This window comes from Ambystoma mexicanum, chromosome 6q (assembly GCF_040938575.1).
Source record: "Ambystoma mexicanum isolate Mex_15411 chromosome 6q, UKY_AmexF1_1, whole genome shotgun sequence".
Classification (NCBI taxonomy): domain Eukaryota; kingdom Metazoa; phylum Chordata; class Amphibia; order Caudata; family Ambystomatidae; genus Ambystoma; species Ambystoma mexicanum.
The window spans coordinates 447,186,939-447,210,214 of NC_090937.1; the positions used below are offsets into that span (position 1 = coordinate 447,186,939).

The following is a 23,276-nucleotide window of genomic DNA, read 5'->3' on the forward strand; positions in this document are numbered from 1 at the left end:
GGCCCCGTTCTTCCGAAGGTGGTATGTTTGGAGGAGGCCCAGGGGTCGCTGGTAGAGAGGACACTTTCCTATGAGGAATTTTGTTTTGGTCGGTCTTGGTACCTGATATTCTATTCCAGGCGCTGCCTAGCTAAACACCCTTGTGAAGAAATTAAGACTTCATCGGAGCAGGCGACCACAGGAAACCTCCAGGGAGTGAAGACTGGTTGCAGTGGGAGTCGGGAGTGTCATAAGTGTGTGGACACCTGTTGTTTCTCTAGTTCCTCACACAACCCAGTGTCAGGGTTGCTATTCTCCCTTGCATCCTACTAAATTTCATAAATTTATAAAATTAGAACAAAGATCCAGGAGTGCTTCTAGACAAACAAAGATTAGGCTGCAATGGGAGTCCCTGCACGGCTTCTGTTGGGATTAGAAGGCTGCAAATGGAGCAGGTCTCTTGTAGCACAATCTGGTGATCCTCCAAGAATGCACTTGGAACAGCGACTGCTGCAGTGAGGTAGCCCAGGAGAGAGCTGGTCTGTCCACGGGTTGGTCCAGAGACACTTCAGAAGAATCGGAAGGCATGGCTCATCAAGCAGGGTTTAGACTCGTTGTTCCCACCACTCCAGGGGTCAAAGCATTGACGAGGGCCTTTTTACGATCGGGCCAGAGGAGCTGGGCTTCACCTGGGACTTGAAGCAATGCTTGTCAGCTGCAATGGTCGTCCTGTGTTCTTCAGCAGACTGCAATTCTTCATAGAGGTCTCGGCTCTAAAGATGATCTGTCGAATGGCCACAGGAGTCATCCTTTATCCAAGGTCTGGACTGGAAGCTCGCCCAGGTCTACTAATGCACCATTCAAACAGGTTGTGGCTATATGGCCACACTTTGCCCAGCAACACATTCATGCACCTTGATGTGGACTGGGACCAGACAGCCCCAGCCCCCTCATCTGGGCTTACACCTGGACCTCCATTTTGCCACGAAAAACAGCAGCTTTCCCTGGGAAAGTGCTTCCCATATGATATTTGCGCATGAGAGAGTACGGGAAGAAGGGCAAAGAGGATTATGGTCAAAGAACAGATGAAAATCTCATGACCCGGCCGTCTTGGAGGGCTTGCCACTCTTGGTACCCATTCATGGCAATTGCGAAAGTGCACAAGCAAAAAGTTCAAAACACTGAAAGTATCCGCTACAACCAGCCCATCTTGGACACATTGCAATTGCAATTGTAAACAAAAAGCCATTGCAGAAAAAGTTATAAAGATACAAGGATCCTAACAACACTTTATTTTAGGATGATGTACGCAATTCTAACATAAGAACCTCATTTAGAGGGACATAGCCTATTATTACTGGTAGTCTTCGGGACTGATCAGTTTATCCTAACCGCACTTCACTCTAGGGTGCAGTACAAGAAATTCACTAATGCAGAAAGTTTCCCAGTATTGATAGTCTTATGGACTAATCACTTTCCCCATAAGAAGGAGCAAAATGACTACGTAAGTAAAGCAGAAGGATTTCCTTGTATTGAGGTGGATTTCTAGAGTCTGGCCTGGTGTGCAGGTTTTACGAGGCTACCTATTTATAGTGAACAGGGGAACTTTGAGAGGTTCACTAAAATCCAATCAAGGTAGCAATGGAGAGCAGTCAAGGCTATTCTCAGGAGAGTGAGTAAAGCTGAATTGCTCCGACTGAAGCGTGTGCTGAACTGCTTTTTGTAAAGAGCTCACCAGCTGATCTTGCCCCCACGTAGCACTGCAAGCATCCGCTCTTGCTGTTGAATCGTTCCCAGGAGGGGCGGTTCTCTACACGGTCACGTGACTGATCACGTGACCCTACAGGAAGTGGTTCACTATGGCACACCCACCCTTGGGGCGTTAAGCCCTGGAGGCAGTAAGGGCTGGAACCGCTGTTGTGCTGTGATCTTTGCCTGTGCTCCAATCCTGTGAGTAGATCAGACTGAGGTTCTAAATTGCTATTTGATCTGCTGCATACGTACTCCGTCCATAGGGTAAGGGGGGAGAGTCGGACTCTGGCAGCTCCTTAAGCTGTCGGGCGTTCCTTACCCTAAGACTTGGCATTTTCTCTGTTCTATCTTAATTAATGGGACTAATATCCAGTTCATTAACTTTTATCAATAATTAAAGGACATATTTTATGATATTATTCACGATTTAATACTTTTCTAGCTATCTGTTGTACAGTTGTGTTCTATTTTTAAAAGCTCTGTTGACTCTTTGGCTGACAAAAGAGGCAAACCTTACACTCTGTGCACGGACATGCCCTGTCCTGCACGACTACGCACATTTTGTGATCCTGTAACTCCAAAACCATCTCGTCTCCTTGCTAAAGGCCCGCAATCAGACAAACGAGCTGGGAAAAAACGCAGCCGTTGTAACACCGCGGCTGGTGATATTAGAGACTTTGGAACATCGCACACTAGTCGATTGATGGCAAACATGCCAGAATTAACGAATTTAAGTGTATCGAATGTTGAGGCTCAACCGGTCCCAGATATTCAAGAATGCTTGATTATAAAACAACCCCTAATGAGCTCACCAACAGCACTACATCCAAATGACAATAATGAAGGTTGTGAACAACCATGTAATATCTCATTATCTGACACAATGATTTTACAAAATGCTCGCACAGGCAATGCTGTGCCTCCATCAAATAAGTCCAAAAGCATTATTGTTGTAGCTGATGAGGCTATTATTGATCTTCACTCGACAAATGCCTGCTTCTCGGCTAGAGAATGATCACGATCTGTCTAAATCTCCTATTCTGTTCCGGAATTAAAGTATATCTGAATCTGTGACCTCTACCATTCATTCCGCCTACTCCAAGAAGGCCAAATCGAAATAATTCTGTAATAAATAGAGGATCTTCGTTAAAGAAATCCCTGTTGATAACACTTGAAGTAATGAATATTGCTATAATGTCTCTTGCCAAATTATTTGAAGTTTTTGACTCCAAAGTAAATACTACCGTTGATAATCTGAGAACTAGTACTATCTGGCAAAAGACAATTACCGATTCTTAGGCACAGAGGCAAGCCTTTGATGATGGAGTTGTCTTACCACCACTAACCCAGATACCAGAGATTATCTCTATGCTAAAACTGACAATTGAGCAGTTTCGCTCTCAATATGTGGTCCATGCTCATTTTAAAAAATCAATACAATCTCTAGAGTCTGCAATTCCCTTTGTTGAGGGCATCATATGTGAGACATATGTAGAAACACCGGAGGCAGCAATTGTGCTCCCTTCGACATCCACCAATGAACTACCTGCATCCACTTTAGCTGAGATACCATTAATAGTGTAATGTGCACAATCCTCCAAAGAAGCGTACACAATTTTTGCTAAAAATTCCAAAAAACACACATCTGAACCTACTAGGAATCTGAAAAAATCCAAAAATCAGAAATCTAAAAAAATGGCATCCACTAGCCACTCAAAACAGTTTTTTAAAATCTCTTTCGAAGGTAGCGAGCAGCTCGATATTAACCCTCTAATGCTATAACAAAAAAATATTCCAATTTAGCTCAAGAAAAGAAAAAAAGTGTGAAAGACGTGCCGAACCAGCCGCAAACAGATTTGAGTCACACTCCTTTGGATGAGCTGGTTCAGGCTGTAGCGGAATGTGAAAATAGCTCGACGAATTTACCCTCTGAGGCTCATTTGATAGCTTTGCTAAGGGGCTCTTATGAGAATAACTCTGATAACTGATTCCTTACATACTCGCAAAGAACTTAGGAAAGCTGTAAATGACTGAGTCAATTCCATCCAGTATCAGCAGTGTCTCATCCGCTGATGAAACTTACTGCTTCCACTACAAAAACCTCAATGCAAAGTATGCTAACAAGTGACAAATTAATCACCCTACAATCCGTGTGTGAGGTGAATGCCTCGGGCATTAAAAATGTACCTACTAAAGTAGATACACCGGTGCAACAAGTGAATATGCAGAATGATATTTTATCCTCAAAGACTATCTAGTTGCACTAACCTCAGAACAAAAGACGCTCAAATCTGCCATGAAATCATTTTTGTGTGGCTCTACCCATGACTCCCTACCAACTGTAGATCAGAGAATGGGCTTAAAGAATGTCTCATTTAAATTACCAGTGGAGACTGAGAAATCCAACTCCTTATCAGAGGTACAATGCAGCAAAAAAAGAGTCCAACAACATTTAGCATTAAGAATAAAAAGACCCCTCAACTATACTCCATATTTCTTAGCTGTCGAGGTGGCTCTTTTCCAAAGTATACCATGAACAGGAAAAGTATCATGGAAATATTTTCTGATATTCCGGTATTGGAAGATCTTACTTCAGGAGACATTGATTGGGTCGAATTCCCTGATGATGACTCAACTGTATCCTGTCTTTGGATTAGATCTTGTGCGATTCTTAATATGATTTGGTCTGCCAGATCCTCTTTTTGACCTTGGTTTTAGCTTAATTGCCACAACTGGTGAAAGTCCTCTAATTGAGAGTCCACAACAGTCTAAGGGAGCTGGGGATGTAGGACAAACTATCACAACTGTTCCAAGAGAAAATATAACATCTGTATTACAACCCGATAAATGTTGCTGCTGTAAGAATGCGTAACTAGTTTTTGATGAATTATGTCCCTTGACATATAAAATCGCAATTATGAGATGGAACTCTAGAGGATACAAACATCTACTGAACAACTCAAAGTGCCTTTTAACAAATTTTGATGTAGTGCTACTACAAGAAACTTGGATGGTGATGCCACCCTCCTGGGACAATCACCACATTCACTTGGTCCCTGCGTTGAAAGGCCAAAAAGGTAGACCAATGTCTGGCGTAGCAACAATCTCTAACATCTCCACTGTAATTAATGTAGCTGAATGGCCCTCTCAACTCCTTTATGCAATGTTCTATAATCTTGTTTCAAAGTATAATAATTGCGATAGTTAATTTTAATTGGAACCCTGTGGCTATTCTTACATCTATCTTTATCAAGGATCTAAACACAATCATGGAAAAGATAGCTGCCAACATTAATATTGCACATGTAATACTTGCAGGAGATTTGAACATTCATCTCTTGATGCCATCTAAAAAAGGAAATTCGGAACGGGTCACTCAATGACACATCGGATTTAATAATGTTGAATGATGCTCTCAAAAGTGATATTCCACCCTCTCACACTTGGACAAGTGGAGCACACAAAGCAACCATTGACTTTGTGTATGTAGACAGAACGCTCTTTAGCAAAATATCTAAGTTCATCATTTTGCCTACTACATCTAGTGATCACTTGATGTTGACAATGGAAATTACAGTTCATGCCCAGAGTAAAACACAAGCACGACAGCAACAACTGAAAAATCTGAATGTAAACTCTCAAAAAAATAGATTATATTGGTCTAATCCTGACTTAGAAGCGTTTGGTAAAGATCTAGAGAATGATCATCGCCTTCTTGTAGAGAAGGCATATGCTCCTTTGGAATATTATGATAGAATGCATCTATTTGCATCCCCCAACATATCTAGTGGTAAAATATTTAATAACATCCGTCCTACTCGTGCATTTGATCAATCAGTCAGACTTAAAGTCCGTATTTCGTAAACAGAAGACACAGGCTACACTTCTTTCGCCAAAATATCGCGACTGCCCTGCGCAAGTTGAAGACCGATTACAAAAATTGGATACAGGCACACAAAACAAAAATGTTTCAAAAGGATGGTGAATGGTCGCTGCATGTGGCGCAGAGTAAAAACACCTCTCAAATTTGGAAGTTAATTAACATAGGCACAAGGTGCTCTCAACTTTCATCACAAACTATTGGTGTGTCTGAAAAAAGTTGGGTCGATTATTTCACAAATATGTACAATCTTCCACAAAATACCTGTGCTCATTTGCAGCTGGAGCCGGTTAGTTCTTCCTTCTCTCTCAAATTTGATCGAGATGATGTGTTGTATTACATAAATAGAGCTAGTTCATCTAGAGCCCCAGGGCCAGATGGCTTATCAAATTACACCCTTAAACAAAATCCGGAACTGTGGGCCAGCATTTTGTATAACATATTTCTCTCCGTTCAGATAAAGCAGAGTACCCCTCCATCTTGGTGCCAAGCTGTGATAGTCCCTATATATAAAAAAGGGGATCGCACAAATCCAGCAAGCTATCGTCCAATACCACTTCTTGAGGCTCCGGGGAAAATTTACACTCAAATCATTCTAAGAGATCTCAACATCTGGGCCAATAATGAAAATCGACGAGATCCCTTTCAGACGGGTTTTGTTGCGGGTTTAGGTACTGCTATTAACATCACCACGCTTAACGTCTTCAAAGCAGCCTACGCAACAAAACATCAACCTCTTTATTTGGCCTTTGTTGACTTTCGTGTTGCCTTTGACTCGGTGGACCGGCAATTATTGTATAGCAAATTACTGAGTTTTGGTTGCCCACGTTCTCTTATTTCATCGATAGCTCTCCTTCATACCAACACTACAATGCAGGTCAAATTAAACTTGGATGGGCTACTATCAGAAACCATTCACAATAAACGCGGCCTTAAATAAGGCTGCATTCTTGCCTCAACCCTATTCAATTTGTTTATTTTTGACCTAGGCATTGAGTTTTTGAAAGTAATCAACGATGCACCCAAGATGGGCAAGCAGGCCATCGCATGGCTTTTCTATGCGGATGACTTAGTTCTCCTATCACAGACACCAAGTGGCCTACAGATGCTACTTAAGCAACTGGAACTTTTTGTCATCAAAAATAATTTAACACTCTTTAGAGAAAACGCAAGTCATGAAACTAGACAATAATAATTTGAAACATCAGAAACATTATAATTGGTATCTACATAATCAAAATTTCGCTCTGGTTAATGAATACAAATATCTCCGTGTTATATTTAGCAACTCACCTACAAATAAGCCCCAACAAAGTAACATCCATAGGAAGCTTGCAACTCTAATTTCGCAAGCAAAGATATTATTAGCCAAGTTTGGTAAATTCTCCTGTGCCCATGTAATAACATTTTACCAACAAAAGGTGATACCCATTATTACCTATGGGGCTGAAACATGGCTACCACAAAACCACGGTACTGGAATAGAATTGAAGCCAAATTTTGGAAAAGAGTTCTTAATTTTCCCAACTCAACTCCAAATGCTCTTTTGAGATTTGAGTTGGGTTTCCTATCAATTCATATTCAAGTCTCTTGGAAAAGATGCAGTCTTTTCCTAAAAAATGCCTTATGGGCCTGATGGCTAACAATCTGCTAGCAATACTGGCAGACTATTTATTACAATCTCAACATATGTTTCCGACAGACTGGAGAAATACTGTCTTCTCCGATATGAATGAAGCAAACATATTGTTGGATTTTCTACTTAACAACCCAAATAGAGCTAAGCTAAAATTATATCAACTTGATTGGAATCGTACTCAACAGAGATGTCTTGAACTACAATATTTTGATAGAGCTCTGTTTGGTCACAAAAAATGTCGGCAGGCAGCTGACTATCTGCTAAAATGTCCTTCGCTACTAAGAAACCAAACATTGAGATTCCGGATGAATCTATGGCCAACAAAACAAATTTTACTAAGAAGAGGCCCAATTAAAGCTGAAGCATCATATTGTCGATTCTGTAAAATTGATGGGATGGAGGAGACACTTAAACACATACTAATTGTGTGTGTTGCTTTGGAGAGGCAGAGGGAAACTATCATCTATAAGTTAACACAACTACATTATATAACCGTTCTACTGATGAATTATGGTACGAATTGTTTGCTACACCTAAAATTTCGTTAAGAATAGCTACTATGCAATTTTTAAACACAGTTCTACTCAAAACCTAATCCTTGATTTAAATTTGTGTAGTGATTAATTTTTACATATTAGATCTTGATTTTGTACTACTGAATTGTGATTCCTATTGAAATTCGGATGATGGTGCTTAATAGGCTTTTTCTTTCCCTCAAAACTTTCAAAATTTCTAATGAATAAATGTACTTCTCAAATGTAATGCGAAATAATGAAAAAATTGTATCTTGTATTTACATTTTAATGATTATTTGTACAAAAACTGTTTTGAAAGGTTATATTAAAATTTAACCAACCAAAATAAAAAAAATAAAGTAAAGCACAGAATAATTTGATTTAGGCAGGAATGTACAAAAATGCTAAATTTATTCTAGGCCCAAAACACAATAAAAAATGAAATTAGCAGGTGATATGGCACAACACTCAAATTTCTGAGGATTGTGGATCTGCTTAGAATCACAAGCTGTGCATAGGCTGACATCTAGTGGTAGGTGCAGAGTATTGCATTTTCTGTTTTTTAATTCGATTTTGATCAAAATCTGATATTTCAAATGGTATCACAAATAATTCATAGTTACAGAATTCCACATTCATTTTACACATTAATAAAATACGAAGTAAATCTGAAGACCAAACAAAAAGAATATTCCTTACACATACTACATATATATCATTTAATAAAATGACATAGTAAAACAGAAATCCGAAGATACCTGAGCATATTTATACATATTGTACATGTGTATTATTAATAAGGGTCACAGAACATTTCTTAGATCTTATTTTCAATGCTCTTCTGGAGGTCTAGCATTTCAAGCCAAGCATTCTTATTATTTCAGTTGTTAGAAATACTTCTTGCCCTGCAATCATTCTACACCAAATAACTTCAGGGTCGACATATACATTTCCCTTAAAAAAAAGTCCCAGATATTTAGTACAGATGTACGTTAATTGCATGCAATCAACCAATATATCTCTGCGTCTGAACTGAACCCTCAGAATTACAGTAATGACAAATACCCAGTTTAGGGTCCGCTGTAGCAGCAGAAGCTCTGAGGACTTCACCAGTCAGTAATAATTTCAGGCGGAGCCTTAAAAAGTGGCTACGATATTGAGGGTTAGGAGACGATTCGAAAAAACGTGGTAAGGAGCCATGAGGTTTATCTACCTGTGAAAAGGTGTAATGTAGGTGATAAGTTCTAGTTTGGTCATTAGTATCAATCCAATTCATCTCTTTGCAAGACTTCTTAACTCTCACAGGATTAGTATTGAAGTCCTGCATAGTACTGCTGCACCTAGATATAATGATTTCTGTGGATTCTTTTAAGTGTTTTAAGAGGTTTTTGCAGTTTGCCCATTAGTTCCTGATGCAGGACTTCGTAGAGTGTGTCATGGGAGTGATGGACCATTTTTCCACATAGAGAAAGTAACCGCCAATTGAAACATGCTTGGAGAGATTGCAGACCTAATCCAAAGCGTAAGGAAGGCATTGGGGTTGCTAGAGAGAGATTTAATACTCTCTTCCAGATCCTTCCTTCTAGTTTGTCCCATTTCAAGTCATAGCACACTGGTTCAACTTCACTTCCATATAATATTGTTGGAACCACTTTGCCAACGTAGAATTTAATAAGCAGTTTTATGGAAAAAGTAAAGAACAATCCCAGAATCTTCCCTATCTGGTGGATCATAGTCTACTTTATCTTCTAGGCCATCAATGATTGCCTGCTTTCTAGAATTGGCCAGTACAGGAAACCCCTCACCAGGGTTTTGTTGGAGTCCTCAATTGACAATTTAAATCCACATTTTTTAGTAGCCTTTTCCATGAGATGAAGGACGTTTGATATACTGTGATTTATTATAGGGTCATTTTGCTTGGCATACACCCCCAATGCAGTGAGTAATCTTTGGAGGCCCACGGGGCTACGATCGAATAAAATAACATCTGCGTAGGCCATCCAAAATATCTTTGTTATCCAATTTGGGACTGACAAATACGGATTTCACCAGTGCAATGGCTAAATCCACTATATAAAGGTTATAAAGGCATGGCGCCAAAATGCACCCTTGTCTCGGTCCCCTAGTGACTCATGTTATTTGTCAAATGTCCTTTCTCATCGAAGCGTATTTGAACACTATTATCATCGTGGATATGTTGCAATATGGCTAATAAGGTAATTGGAATGCCCCATGATCTTAATTTAGCCCATAGTTTCTCACGATTTACAGTGTCTTAACGCCTTGGAAAAATCAATCATGACTATATATAACAAATCATTTTTTGTTGCCCAAACCTGGGCCCTTAATGTCATCAGGACAATACCATTTAAAGTACTGCTCATGCCTTTTTAAACCCAGTTTGAGCCTGGTCTAATATATGATTATCCTCTATCCATCTCTCCAGTTATTGCAGGATCAAGGCACAAAAGATTTTGCCACCCGCATCAAGGAGGGTGATTGGGCAGTAATTTGCAGGGTCTGACTGATCTCCCTTCTTTAAAATGTTGATGATTATCAACTGCTTCCATGTCTCTGGCGGTGTCTTAGTGATGAGTATGTTTCTGAATAGCATATATAATAACCAGAACCATGTATCTCCATTTGAGTTTAAGGTCTTATTTGAAAGACCGTGTTAGGGAGAATTTTCATTAATTGCTAAATTCCTCCCACCTTAGAGACCCCCAGCTCTTTTGCTGGATTTAAGACTTTTTAATTTTAGCCCTGGAGTGAGTGAGACCTTTTTCTCAGTCTCCTGTGTTTTTACCTGATTTGGATTTCGTATTTTCACTGTGTTTGGATTCTGACTAACTCCATAGGCGTCTGCTTTTTGTATGATGACACATAAAATCATTTAGATTTCTCATAAGGTTTAAATACCTTTTTTTGTGTGAACTACAGTTCCAAAGAATAGTAAAGTGCAATTGACTTTACTTGCCTTTTCTCTGTGTAGGTCCAGCACACACCATCTTATGTGGCGTGATTGGGTGGAGAGGTTACCTAGTAGCCCCTTATCCTACATTCTCATGTAACATTTTTGTTACCATCACTACTTTAAATGGCTGGTGCCAGTGGTTTACTTTTTCCTACCATTGTGCTTTTCTACAGCAGGCTGGACCCTCGGCTGCAGTACAGCACCCAGGGGTGACCATTTTTGTCAAAATGGCCCCGGTCTTCTTTTTTCACCATTTTCAGTTTGTGAGGTCTTTCTGGGTTTTATTCTGTGCGTTGAGACCGGTTTGAGCTTTGTCTGTCTTTAGTGAGCGACAGCCCTAAAGTCCACCTATGGCTCCAGTGTGTCTGGAAGGATAGGATGTCAGGTACGGTCCCAAAGCTCCCCTGTCCTTTGTGTCTTGGAATGCCTGACTGCAACTAGTCCTGATTGACTGGCTGTCCTTTCAGGACATCACCCTGCAGTGTGATTTACAGCCTAGGCTATGCACGAATGGAAGAAACCTGCTTAAAAGGCGTTAGGCAATATTGAATGCAGTACCCTTTGGGTGCACTACAATAACCTTGACCTCCTGGCAATAGGGACCCAATCTTTGGTATAAGTCTGAACTGCACAGGTTGGTAGTATGGCTGAGCAGTCAGGCTTATCTCAAGAGGGATCAATGTGAGCAGTAATGTTGTGACAGAGTTTCACATTAGCAGTTATACAAATAAACACTTACACTCAAGGTTTCTTGATAAAACAATTATTAATTTATTTCACAGTCCGTTGTATAAGACTTCTTCAGAATGGAGCAATATAAGTATCAATTAAAATACACTTTAAAACAAACTTATTTCCTCTAAATCAGATGATACCCATTGGGGATGCCGCACAGACACTTCCTACACCTTCAGGTGACTTGAATAGCTAGGACACTGTGGACATTGATTTATCACTGGTACATTTAGAGCAATACTGAGTTAGGTGTAAAAGATAGAAGAGAAGAATAAAACAAAGGTTAACAAATAATTCACAAACAGGTAAGTACTTTTAAAAACCTTTGAATGCAGAGTAAAATTAACCCTTTCCTGGGGGAAAGGCCAAAGCACAAAGTCAGAGGTAAAGAGGAGTCACTCGGGGAGCCAGAACAGCCAATGTTAATTACACAACAAGAGACATGTTCTCTTAGACTTCACAGTACCTCTGGTTAGAGGAAATTGTTCCAGCTGGCTTCTGTTTCTGTACAGCTCTGCAGATCCTGTTGTTCCTGAGCCTCAGTCGTGGGGACAAGAGGGAGGCCGCCTGGGGACTACTGCTCTGCAATGGGAAGGTCAGCGGCAGCAATGGGCAAACTTCAATTCAGCGGTTCTTCAGTGTTTCAGCGCCTCGCGTCTGACAGCAAATAGCAACACTGCGGTACTCTGATACCACTCTGATACTTTACTCGCATCTGGGGTCCAGCACTCTGTTGATGTGGCTCAGCTTGGTCAGTCCTGCTTCAGGGAAATCCGGAGCATCTGCCTGGACCTCTGGTCCGACTTAAAAGCAACGCACACAATCTGGTGTTCCTCTCTCTGGCACTTTAGTTCCAGCAGCAGCAGTGGAAGTACAGTCAGCTCTGTGAGGATGTGCAGACGGGCTTACTTTAGAGTTGATTGGTCCCACCAAGTCAAAGGGAGAAGTCGTCCTTGCAAGGCTTCTCTAGTTGAGGCGAATTCGGAGCTTCAGCACAGCAGCAGGGCTTCACCAGGCAGACCAACTATCCAGGAGTTGCAGCAGGCGTCTCTTCCAAGTTCTTCTTCGGATTCCTTCGTCCAGTGGTCGACTCTGCCTTCCAAGCCAAAAAGCCTCACCTTTGTATGCAGGTTTCTCCCATTCATTCCAGCCTAGCTGTCAATCACACAGCAGGGTGGCTGTCCTTGCCGGACAGCCATCCAGCCAATCACCTTTGGGTGTATTCCTGTAACCAAGGGGATAAAGCATAGTGAGTTTTGGGCACCTCCCTTACTTTTTGCCCCTGCCGGACATACTGGAGCCAGAGGCTCTTTTCCAACAATAAATGGTGAAAAAAGACACCTGGGTCCATTTTGACGAAATGGGAACCCATGGGTGCCTTACTGTGGCTGCGAACGCAGCCTGCGGTAAAAACACACAATGGTAGTAAAAAGTATACCACTGCCACCAGCCATTAATTGTAGAAAGGGTAACATAAAAATGTTACATGAGAAACTAGACAAAGGGATACTAAGTAACCCCTCCACCACCCTATTGTAAAATAGTGTGTGCTGGGTCTATAAAGTTACAAAATGTAAGTAAAATCAATTTCACTTCACCGCTCTTGGAAACATTTTCCTCAAGAGAAGGTATTTAAACCTTTGGGAAATCTAAGATGATGCCTATGGAGTTTGTCAGACTCCAAAGTTAAAAAGAAACACAGGATCAAAATCACAATAAAAATACATGAGTGAGTGAGAAAAAGGGCTCGCTCTCTCCAGGTTAGAAACTAAAAGTACTAAAGTCCAGCAAAAGAGCTGGGGGTCTCTAAGGTAGAAGGGAATTGGCACATTTTTGAGAATTGTCCCTAACAAAAGGTGAGGATTTTGGGACTGCGGGCAGAGTCGACCACAGTGAGAAAGACCCGACGACGAAACCGTGAACGAAGCTTATTACACCCTCCTGCACCTTTGAATTCCCCGGTGAAGCCCTGCTGTTGTGCTGAAACACATTTTTCAATTCGACAGAGAAGCTCCGGAAGGGACGACTTCTCCCCTTGGGTAATTGGGACCAACTAACCCCAAGACGAACTCCACTGGACCGTCTTCCCCGGCTGATAGAGTGCGACGTCTGAAATCCAGCTAGAAGCTCCAGGAGTCCCCTAATCAGCCACCAGAAGCTGGATGACCAGAGCTAGAGTCCCCTCACCAGAGTGCAGGACCCAAGGAGTGAAGGAAGCCCAACCGGAATCGGAGATCCGCGACAATGTCGTTTGCTAAGCACTGAAACCGCAAAGTGCCGCTGAACCGAAAAGAGCCCATAGTTCCCAAGTACCGCTGCAGGAGTCCTCCAGACGTCCTCCCTCTTGTCCCCACGACTGAAGCTCAGCAACACCAGGTCTGCACTGCAGTAGCAAGACAGAATTCAGCTGGACCACTCTTCATCAAACCAGAGGTATTGTTTTGACTTGGGGTACTTACCGCATTGTCTTTTAGCTGTGCCTTTCTCAGTTGAGAATTGCAGTGACTGACTTTTAGAGTTGATTCCAACTCTTTTCACAGGCTTAACAGCTTGTGACCCCACACACGTGATTTTCTACAAACTCTCTAACTTTGTGCAAAACTCTTTCTGATCTAAGAAGCGCCTCCGCTCCATAGACTGTGCTCCAATTGACTGACTGTCCTGGCTCCCTGAAGACTCTTAGTGCATTGACTTTTCTATTGTTTGTCCCTCATAGGTGGTAGCTTGTTGTGAACTGTTATTGCTGGGAAAGGCTTGTCTAGACTTCATTGGAAGATTTACTTGTCCTCACGTTTACTGAGAACCTGTTTAACCTTTTCCTTCCTTAAACCTTTCCTTTCTGCAACCTCAATCTGAAAAGTATAACTAGCGTGATATATAAATGCCATTACTCTTGTGATTGAAGTCACCTCAGGGTGTAGGAATTGTGTAAGAAGCATATCCAAAGATTATCCACTAACTTGTTCTGATTCTGAAATGTACTTTTAAAGTATATTTGCATTGTTACATGAATTGTATTGGTAAAGAACACTTATTTCAAAATGTATGTTAAATAAGTAACTATAAGAGAAACCTTGAGTGCAAGTGTAACTTGGCTACTTGTATTTACGGATTTCATTTGTACAGCTCACATTTACCCCTCTTGAGATGGGCCTGGCTGCTCAGTCACACTACCAAGTTGTGGAGTATAGACCTATACCAAAAGGTGGGTTACCCAATACCAAGCAGATAAGTGTTGTGTAGTCTCACACAGTGTAGCTGCACCAATTCTTACCTAATAGACCGTTTGGATCAGCTGCAAGATCCAAGGTACAACTTTAGCACCTGCTTCTACTGCATTGTTGATGGATTTCATCGCCTTCCAAAGACACCATTTTGTCTTCAGTAACTGCATTCAGCTGTTGTTGATTCTGAGGGTGATTAAGGGCATTAATCATTGACCAGAGATTTCTTGTGTTTTTAGTAATTAGTGTGTTTAAAAAATGTTCTCCATCAGCCTGTAAGAGAGTAGCGATGTAAACGAGACCCGTTTTTATGGACCTCATTTGAAGATTTCTATTTATTTAGTACGTCTCATCTGTTTCTCAGATTGCATAGTTTCTTTCTGTGAAGCCTTTTTTTTTAGAAAGAACTTTAGGGTCAAAACTATGACAGGTGCCAGATCAAATAGCCCCCGTGGGTTTAGGGGTTTCTTGACTCCAAATAAAGTCTTTAAAACCTTCACTTGTGCATACTTTTCCAAGGACCCAAGTGTTATTCTCTTGGATCGTTCTAGAGAGACCCCATGTAAGTTGTATGCCACCTTTTTTTAAATTTTCTAATTCTATTTCTAGCGTTATTTAGAGAGGTCTAGATGTATACTTGAATGTTTATTTATTTTCTTTAAAGAACATTTGGCTATCGTTTTATTATGGTCACTATGTTTTAGAGTTTCGAAAAAGGCACGTCCACAGGGTGTGCTTGTAATACTATCTCTGTATGACGTGTATTGAACCCATGATACTTGACATGTCTATCCCTTAAGATTCTTTTTTCCTCCATCGTGGTCTGTCGCATATGCAGAGCTCGTAGCCTAGCTACAGAGATAAATTGCAGTTTAACAAATTAATATTACTATTGTTTACATATCGACAGTCCCTGCAACGATCGATCATCCAATGTCCAGTGACTACGGTCTGAAGCTATGACAAACGTCTCCTTCTCGACAGCCGACTGCAGCCTTCTCCAGGCTTCGGCCTTGCAGTAGGGAGAGCCGGCGGTCTCTACATTTACATTTCTTTACAGAATGCACTCTACCGATTTCTGTTTAGCTGCCGCTAAATTCATACAATACTATGGAACAAACACCCTTTAAATTTTGCCATTCCTGCTACAAAAAATGTCCCTGGAAAGATGCACACTGAGTGCGACACAAGCCTCTTCCATGTGATCAAGCCAAACAGCATTGTGATTCCTGTAAGCTTTTAAATCCGAGCTTAAGGATAGGCGCACCAAGCGATGGGCGGCCTACACCATGCATGCCGAATCCCTTTCCACCACTGGCGATGTTGGGTCAGACTAAGAGTTTGGCAGCTTCGGCTCCGTTTCGTAAGCCGAAGACTTATTAGAGGAATCGGTACACTCGCAGTGTTCCCGCCCCACTAGGCGTGCCAAAAGCTCTGCTACGGGGAAGTCCACTGGTGACAAATGCGCACATGTGCACTCACAGAAACATACAACCCCAAGCCAACCTTTAACAGAATCGTCAAAAGGGGCCTTAAAGGCAACTGAACTTTCGGCGAAAGTTTAATCAAGAGATTCAACCCTCGTGTTCGAACCTCGCTTCGCATTTGCTGAATAGCTCTATCTATGTAAAAATCAGTTGTCGGTCATAAACACTCATGGACCGCTGATTCGGACATGTCAAAACGGTGGTTGAAACATGTTTCTGTAACTCTTACCTTAGGTCTCCGTGAGAGCCTAATGCCTTTTCAGTAAGAGGACCTGTTATCTGGGCTCTGATTCTGTGGAAACAACAATTATAACACAACTATTGTAATCCCCATAAGTAAAGAGAAACTGTGATGTTGTGTAGCTTTTGAATAAACCTCCCTTCTCACCTGTGCTTATGTTTTGTGGAGCTCTCCATCCTGTATTCTACAGGGGTGCGTTGGTTAGGTAACTTTTAATCTGAGGTGGCTGTGGTGTCTGCAGATTCTCAACTGAATGAGGTCCAAAACTCTTCGAGAGGTATCTTGGGTAAGTCTTTTGCTGAAAATATAATTATATACAGTTCATCAGGTTCTGAGTTGTCCCTACATTGGAGAGATCTCTCTTACTAAAATTCTCTTTAATTTTTGCAGGTTTTTGGTTCCTAAAAAGGGGCAGATGCTGCGGTATGGCTGCAACTATACTCCTTTTGAGGAAACATTAAATTAAGTCAGTTCGTCAAACGGAGTAATAGCTGCCTTCGGAGAGAAGTGCAGTAAGAATATAGCGACAAAAAAGCCTTGCTGAGACTTCAGGTTAGCACATATGTAACTTCTTCTTTCTTTCCTTTTACAAGTTCATTCAATAAATACCTTTGTTTTGCAGGTCTTCTGAGAAACTGAGGATGAAAATACCTTCTGACGATGCAAAGGCTGCTGAGGAAAACGTTTGGAAGAAGTCACCGTGACCGCAAACGAAGGCTGCTGAGAGAAGAAATGCTGCGGCTGCGACGGAACTTCTGACAGAAGATGCAGAGACTACAAACATAACAGCGGACTGAGGAAAACTTGGAAAAACTTCGGTTCGGTAAGTCTTTACAATTATTGGTATTCTGTTGATTTGCTGTGGAAATTAATCTTTGAACTCGTTTTCTTCTATTGATCGGTTTTGTCAGGAGATCGCTGGAAGCGTTACCCGCTATCAGTGGAGAAGATGCGAAGCGAGCACTCCAGCGGAGGTGGGCTTAAGTTGCTCCCTCTGCAACTGCTGTAGCATGCACTGCGATTTAACTGTGCACTTAACGGCAGCCATATTGAGTGTAGGGAAGGCAATATAAGTGTAATGAGCCTATGGGTGTAATGCTAAGAGTGAGGCAAACACCTATTGCACTAGGCTTGAAGCCACTGCTGACCCCCTGATGACATGAAATTCCTTGCCTCCCTAGTGTTTCTAATTGGCATCTGTATTCCTTTGCTGGGGTAATGACAGTGCCCCCCCCCCCCAAGACCCCTCTCAAGGACAATTTCTTTTTAACTATCTTAGAATCAAAAATTTCCTTTACAATTAATTCTAGTTCACCTTTAATTTGGGGTTTTGGTGGTGGCTGTAATCTGGTCCCTGGATTCAGTGGTTTGATCAAAGAGACATGAAAAACTGGGTGGATTCACATGTGAGGAGGTAACTTTTGTCTTACTGCTGCAGGATTGACAATAGTCTCCACCGGAAATGGGCCTAGGAATCTAGGTTGGAATTTACGTGGGCCTTTGAGTGCAATGTACTTGGAAGACAACCCAACCTTGTATGCCACCTTATACTCTAGTGACTCTTGTTGATGTCTTATCTGTGAATTTCTTTTGGTCCTCCTTTGCTGTAGCCAAATGTCATTGAACTTCTTCCTGTACTCTGGTAATGTTATCGTGGAGACTCTGTACTGCTGGCATCTCTAAAGACTCTGTGGGATCGAAAGTGGAGGTCTGAGGATGTAAACCGTTCAGAGTGTCGAAGGGTGTATAGGCCGTGGAAGTATGTTCTGAGTTATTATAAGCATACTCTGTGATCCAAAGGACATCCACGCAAGAACAATCTATCTGGTGAAGGAGACATCGAAGGTATTGTTCAAGGGTCTGATTGGTTCTTTCTTTTTGACCATCAGTCTGTGGGTGGCGACTGGTAGATAAAAACACTTAAATCTTGGCCAATTCAGAAAGTTTTCTCCAGAATTGGGATGCAAATTGGCTCCCCCTATCTGAGATCACAGTAGATGGAAATCCATGAAGATGTACGATTTGTTCGAGGAAGACCATGGCTAAGACTGAGGAAGTTGGAAATCCCTTAAGGGCAATGAAATGCACCATCTTGGAAAATAAGCCCGCCACGCCTAAAATAGTGTTATGTCCATGACAAGGAGGTAGCTCTGTAATAAAGTACATAGAAAGGGTATGCCATGGCACTGGTGGGACGGGTAACGGTTACAGCAGTCCTGCTGGTTTGTGCTTTGAACTTTTATTCTGAGCACAAATTCCACAAGTTTGAATATAATCTTTGATGTCCTTGCGCCATGTGGGCCACCAGAAAAGTCTCTTGATCTTGGCTGTGGTCTTAGCGATCCCAGGGTGACCCTCCAAGGTGGCTCCATGGTAATCTGCCATAACCTTCTTTTGTAACTCCAGATGGGGCAGGTAAAGTCGGCCCTGGAAATGAGGTAGACCTTCTTGAAGACTAAACTTGGATCCTCTTGATTCCCAAGCCTCTAATTCTGAAGTGGTTATGTTAAGTAGAATTTTTGCCTTCAAGTCTTCTTCGGGGGATCCAGTGACTCCCAGCATCTTCTCTTCGGGGATTATGTTTACAGGTTCTGTGGTGCCTTTAATTTCTTCTTTCTCCAATCCTTGACAGGGCATCTGCCTTTCCAATACGCACCCCTGAGCGATAAGTGATGACAAAATCGTATTCTATGAAAAATAACGCCCAACGGAGTTGTTGTGATGACTGAGCTTTGGCATTGCGCAAATATTGCAGGTTTCGATGATCTGTTAAAACAGTAACTGTATTTCGAAGGGATTGTGTCCTCCGACGTATTCCTTATCTTAGATAGAAATCCTTCAGCTTTGCTGGCCTCGGAAAATTTTTTCGCCAGAGGGCGCTGCGCGTCGATGATCGCCGAGTCGATGACCCTCGACGGCCTCCGTGCCGACGTCGACGTCCTCCTGCCTATAAAGGCCGCGCGCAGCGTCCGTTGCTCAGTTCCGTTTTTCCGCGCTTCGTTGTGCCTCGGAACACCGTTGCTCAGTTCTCGTCAAGATAACGTATATAATAACTACTATTTACCTCGATATCGATGGCATCCTCCTCCGACCCGACGACCCCTCGGTCCGGTTTCAAAAAGTGCCGAGACTGCGGGAAGAAAATGTCGTTGACGGACCCTCACAGGGTCTGTTTGTGGTGTCTGGGAATCACGCACCAGAGTTCGGAGTGTGAGGAATGCCTTTCCATGACGGCGAAAGCCTTGAAGGAGCGTAGGGGGAAGCTCGAGAGAGGTAGGTCAACTTTAACTTCCTCGAAAGCTTCTTCGGTAGAGTCGAGACGTTCGTCTCCTCACCATAAAAAACACTCTCGATCTAGATCACGAAGTGGCTCCCACCACTCGTCGACATCGAGACACTCGAAGAAGAGACGTAGGAGATCCCCTTCGTCATCTTCGTCGAGTTCTCCTGAGAGAGTTCATTGCCCCACAAAACGCAGCTCGCAAGCTGAGTGGGAGGAATTCAGGAAAAAGATGCTAAGCGTCTTCGAGAAAGCGGCCTCGTCCCCCTCGAAGACAGCTGAGGGTGATACCCCGGGTAAAAAACCCAAAAAATCTAAACGCCGCGAGTCGCAGTACCCGGCGGAAAAGTCAACCCGAAAGCGCCTCGAGCCATCGGGAGATAAAGCATCATCGACGCCATCGTCGAAAACTCCTTCGAAACAGAGGTCGGCGCCATCGACGCCGTTGTCGAAGGATTCATCGGCGCATCAGTCGATCGAGTCGACGCCGACGTCGACGCCGATATCGACGCCGGTGAAGGAAATAACCACGGCTACTCCACAGCCAACGGTTAGACAAAAGACCTCTCGTTCTCGAGCAGGACTCCGATCCTTTCGAGTTCTTCGAGGCCTAGTACACATTTCTCGACGCTTTTCACGGCGCCTTCGAGTACTTTCACGTCGGTGTCGACGACATCGACGTTTTCAAGGCCTGTGATGATGGCTCCTTCTGCATTGGAAATGGGGTTTATACCATTCCAAAAACCAATGTATCCCCCTTTAACCTCGATTTTTGAGGAAAGGGAGGATTCAGACCAAGATATTGATTTACAGAGGACCACATCACCAGAGCCAGAGACTTTCGCCTCTGAGGAAGGAAGATTAAAAAATCTTCAGGATGCACTTCAGGAAGCTAGTGGCTTGGACACTTCTCCTGAAGCAGAATTTATCAAACCAGACCCAGGAGAACATGCGGAGACTCCATATAGAGCTCTGATGTCTAGAATCATAGAATTTATGGGTTGGTCTGCACCTTCTCCTGCCTTTCAGCAGGATGACCTCACTGACATACTGGACAAGGGCCCACAGGAGGATCCTGTGGTTCCATTTCACTCTGCTCTACAGAGAAGGATTTTGACAAACTGGGAAACGCCAGAAATTATCCCGGCAGTAAATAAAAAACTGTCAACAAAATACAGGGTGGCTAGTTCTGACCCTGAATATTTGTCAAAACACCCTACTCCTGAGAGCTTGGTTGTACAGGCTGCAACCTCATCAGGCAGCACATCTGCATACCCCACTGCTCCGCAGGATAGGGATGACAAAAAGTATGATGCCATGGCTAAGAAGGTTTTTTCTGCCTGTAGCATGGCGTTAAAGTCTATTAACGCGACCTGTACGCTCGCTAGGTTCAGCCACACCCTTTGGGAGTGCGCTTCATCAGCGGCTGACTGCCTCCAAGAAGGAGAGGAAAGGGACGCATTTTTAAACATCATCAGGGATGGTAAAGATGCGATGTGCGAGACCCTACAAACTGGCCTAGATTCTGCTGACAGTATCAGCAGGGCCATGGCGGCAAGTACCACAATCCGCAGGCATGCGTGGTTGAGGAAGTCTGGTTTTGCCTCTGACGTGCAGACCAGGCTTTTGAATATGCCCTTTGACGGTTCTACCCTCTTTGGAAAGAAGGCGGATGACAGTTTGGAGAAACTGCAAACGTCCAAGGCAGCAGCCAAGTCATTGGGAGCTGCTATCCGTCAGAATACCTTTCGTCCTTCGGGATCATCGTGGAGAGGACGGTCCTTTCGTTACTATTCCTCATATGGAAGGGGCAGGGGACGACCGGCTCAAAGAGGCCAAGGAAGATTTACCCGTGGTGGACGGGGTAGGGGAAAGAAAGCCGCACCCGCAGGAGCAGGAGCCACTTTACCTTCGGCAACTGCATCAGCCGCTTCAAAACCACTCTGAGGTCTCCCCTCACAGAACACCAGTAGGGGGCAGGTTAACTCACCATCTGACGGAATGGCAGGCTATTACGTCAGATGCTTGGGCTCTGGAGACAGTGGCCCAAGGTTACTGCCTGCCCTTCCTACATATCCCTCAGAGTCATCCACCGGGGAACAACCCTTTGAAGCTTCCAGATCCGCTCCTCTTGCAGGAGGTTTTAGACCTGCTAGAGAAAGGTGCCATAGAACTGGTACCTGTAGCGGAAAGGAACAAGGGTTGGTACTCCCCCTACTTCATAATACCGAAGAAGGACGGAGGACTGAGACCCATCTTAGACTTACGGGAATTGAACAAATTCCTCCGAAAGGACAAGTTCAAGATGGTGACTCTCTCTCAGATCCTTCAGGCCCTCCAGCTTCAGGACTGGTTGGTATCTCTAGACCTCCAGGACGCTTATTTCCATGTGCCGATCCATCCCAGGCACAGGAGATACCTGAGGTTCGCAATTGGCAGCTCTCATTATCAATTTCGAGTTCTGCCATTTGGGCTAACCTCCGCCCCGAGGGTCTTTACCAAGCTAATGTCGGTTGTGGCTGCAAGTCTAAGGAGGGAAGGGATTCATGTCTACCCTTACCTAGACGATTGGTTGATCAGAGCTGTATCTTCGGAACAGGCTCAGAGACAACTAGATTATGTTTGCCACTTCCTTCACAAGCTGGGCTTCTCCCTCAATTTAAAGAAGTCACAGATGATACCATCACAGAGACTCCAATTCATTGGAGCAGTCCTGGACACTTCCCTGGGAAAAGCCTTGCCACCAGAGGTGAGGGCTCGAGATATTCTGCAGATGGTCATCAGATTTCAGAATGCCCAATATCTCCCAGCCTACGACTTTCTGAGGTTGCTAGGCCTCATGGCATCCTGCATATTCCTCGTGCCGGAGGCTCGCCTGAGAATGAGATCCCTCCAGTGGGCACTGAGAACTCAGTGGTCACAGTTCTCAGGAAGGATGACAGATCTCCTTCGGATCCCGGTCAAAGTAGCCCGAGACCTTCAGTGGTGGGCCTGTCGGGAGAACATCCTGAAAGGAGAAATGTTTTGGCAACCATGGCCGGAGATAACAGTAGTCACGGATGCCTCACTCACGGGGTGGGGAGCTCACGCCAACGACTTGACCATCAGCGGTCGTTGGTCTCCATCGGAGTCCAAACTACATATCAACCTGTTGGAGCTGAGAGCCATCAGACTAGCGCTGAAGGCTTTTCTGCCGTCTGTACGGGGAAGAAACGTCCTAATAATGACGGACAATACAGTGGCCATGCACTACCTCAACAAAAGAGGAGGCGTAGGCTCACTACCACTGTGCAGAGAGGCGATGCAGCTCTGGTTTTGGGCAATTCAGGAAGGAATCTCTCTATCGGCAATTCACCTAGCCGGAGAGAAGAACTTGACAGCGGACGCTCTGAGCAGGCAGAGCACAGTCTCTCACGAGTGGGAGATAGCTCAGGAAGTCCTTCAAGAGATCTTCGCCCTTTGGGGAACCCCTCAAGTGGATCTGTTCGCCACCAGTATCAACAGGAAGTGCGACAGATTTTGCTCAAGGGAATTTCCCCCGAGAGGAGCTCTAGGAGATGCGTTCGTAGT

The 23,276-nt window shown here is 43.4% G+C and overlaps 1 protein-coding gene across 1 annotated transcript in view; it reads left to right on the top strand.

Moving 5' to 3' along the window:
• The window catches only part of PLAA (phospholipase A2 activating protein), an 801,260-nt gene that overhangs the window by 439,970 nt on the left and 338,014 nt on the right, over positions 1-23,276 (top strand). The gene's annotated exons all lie outside the window — the stretch shown is intronic.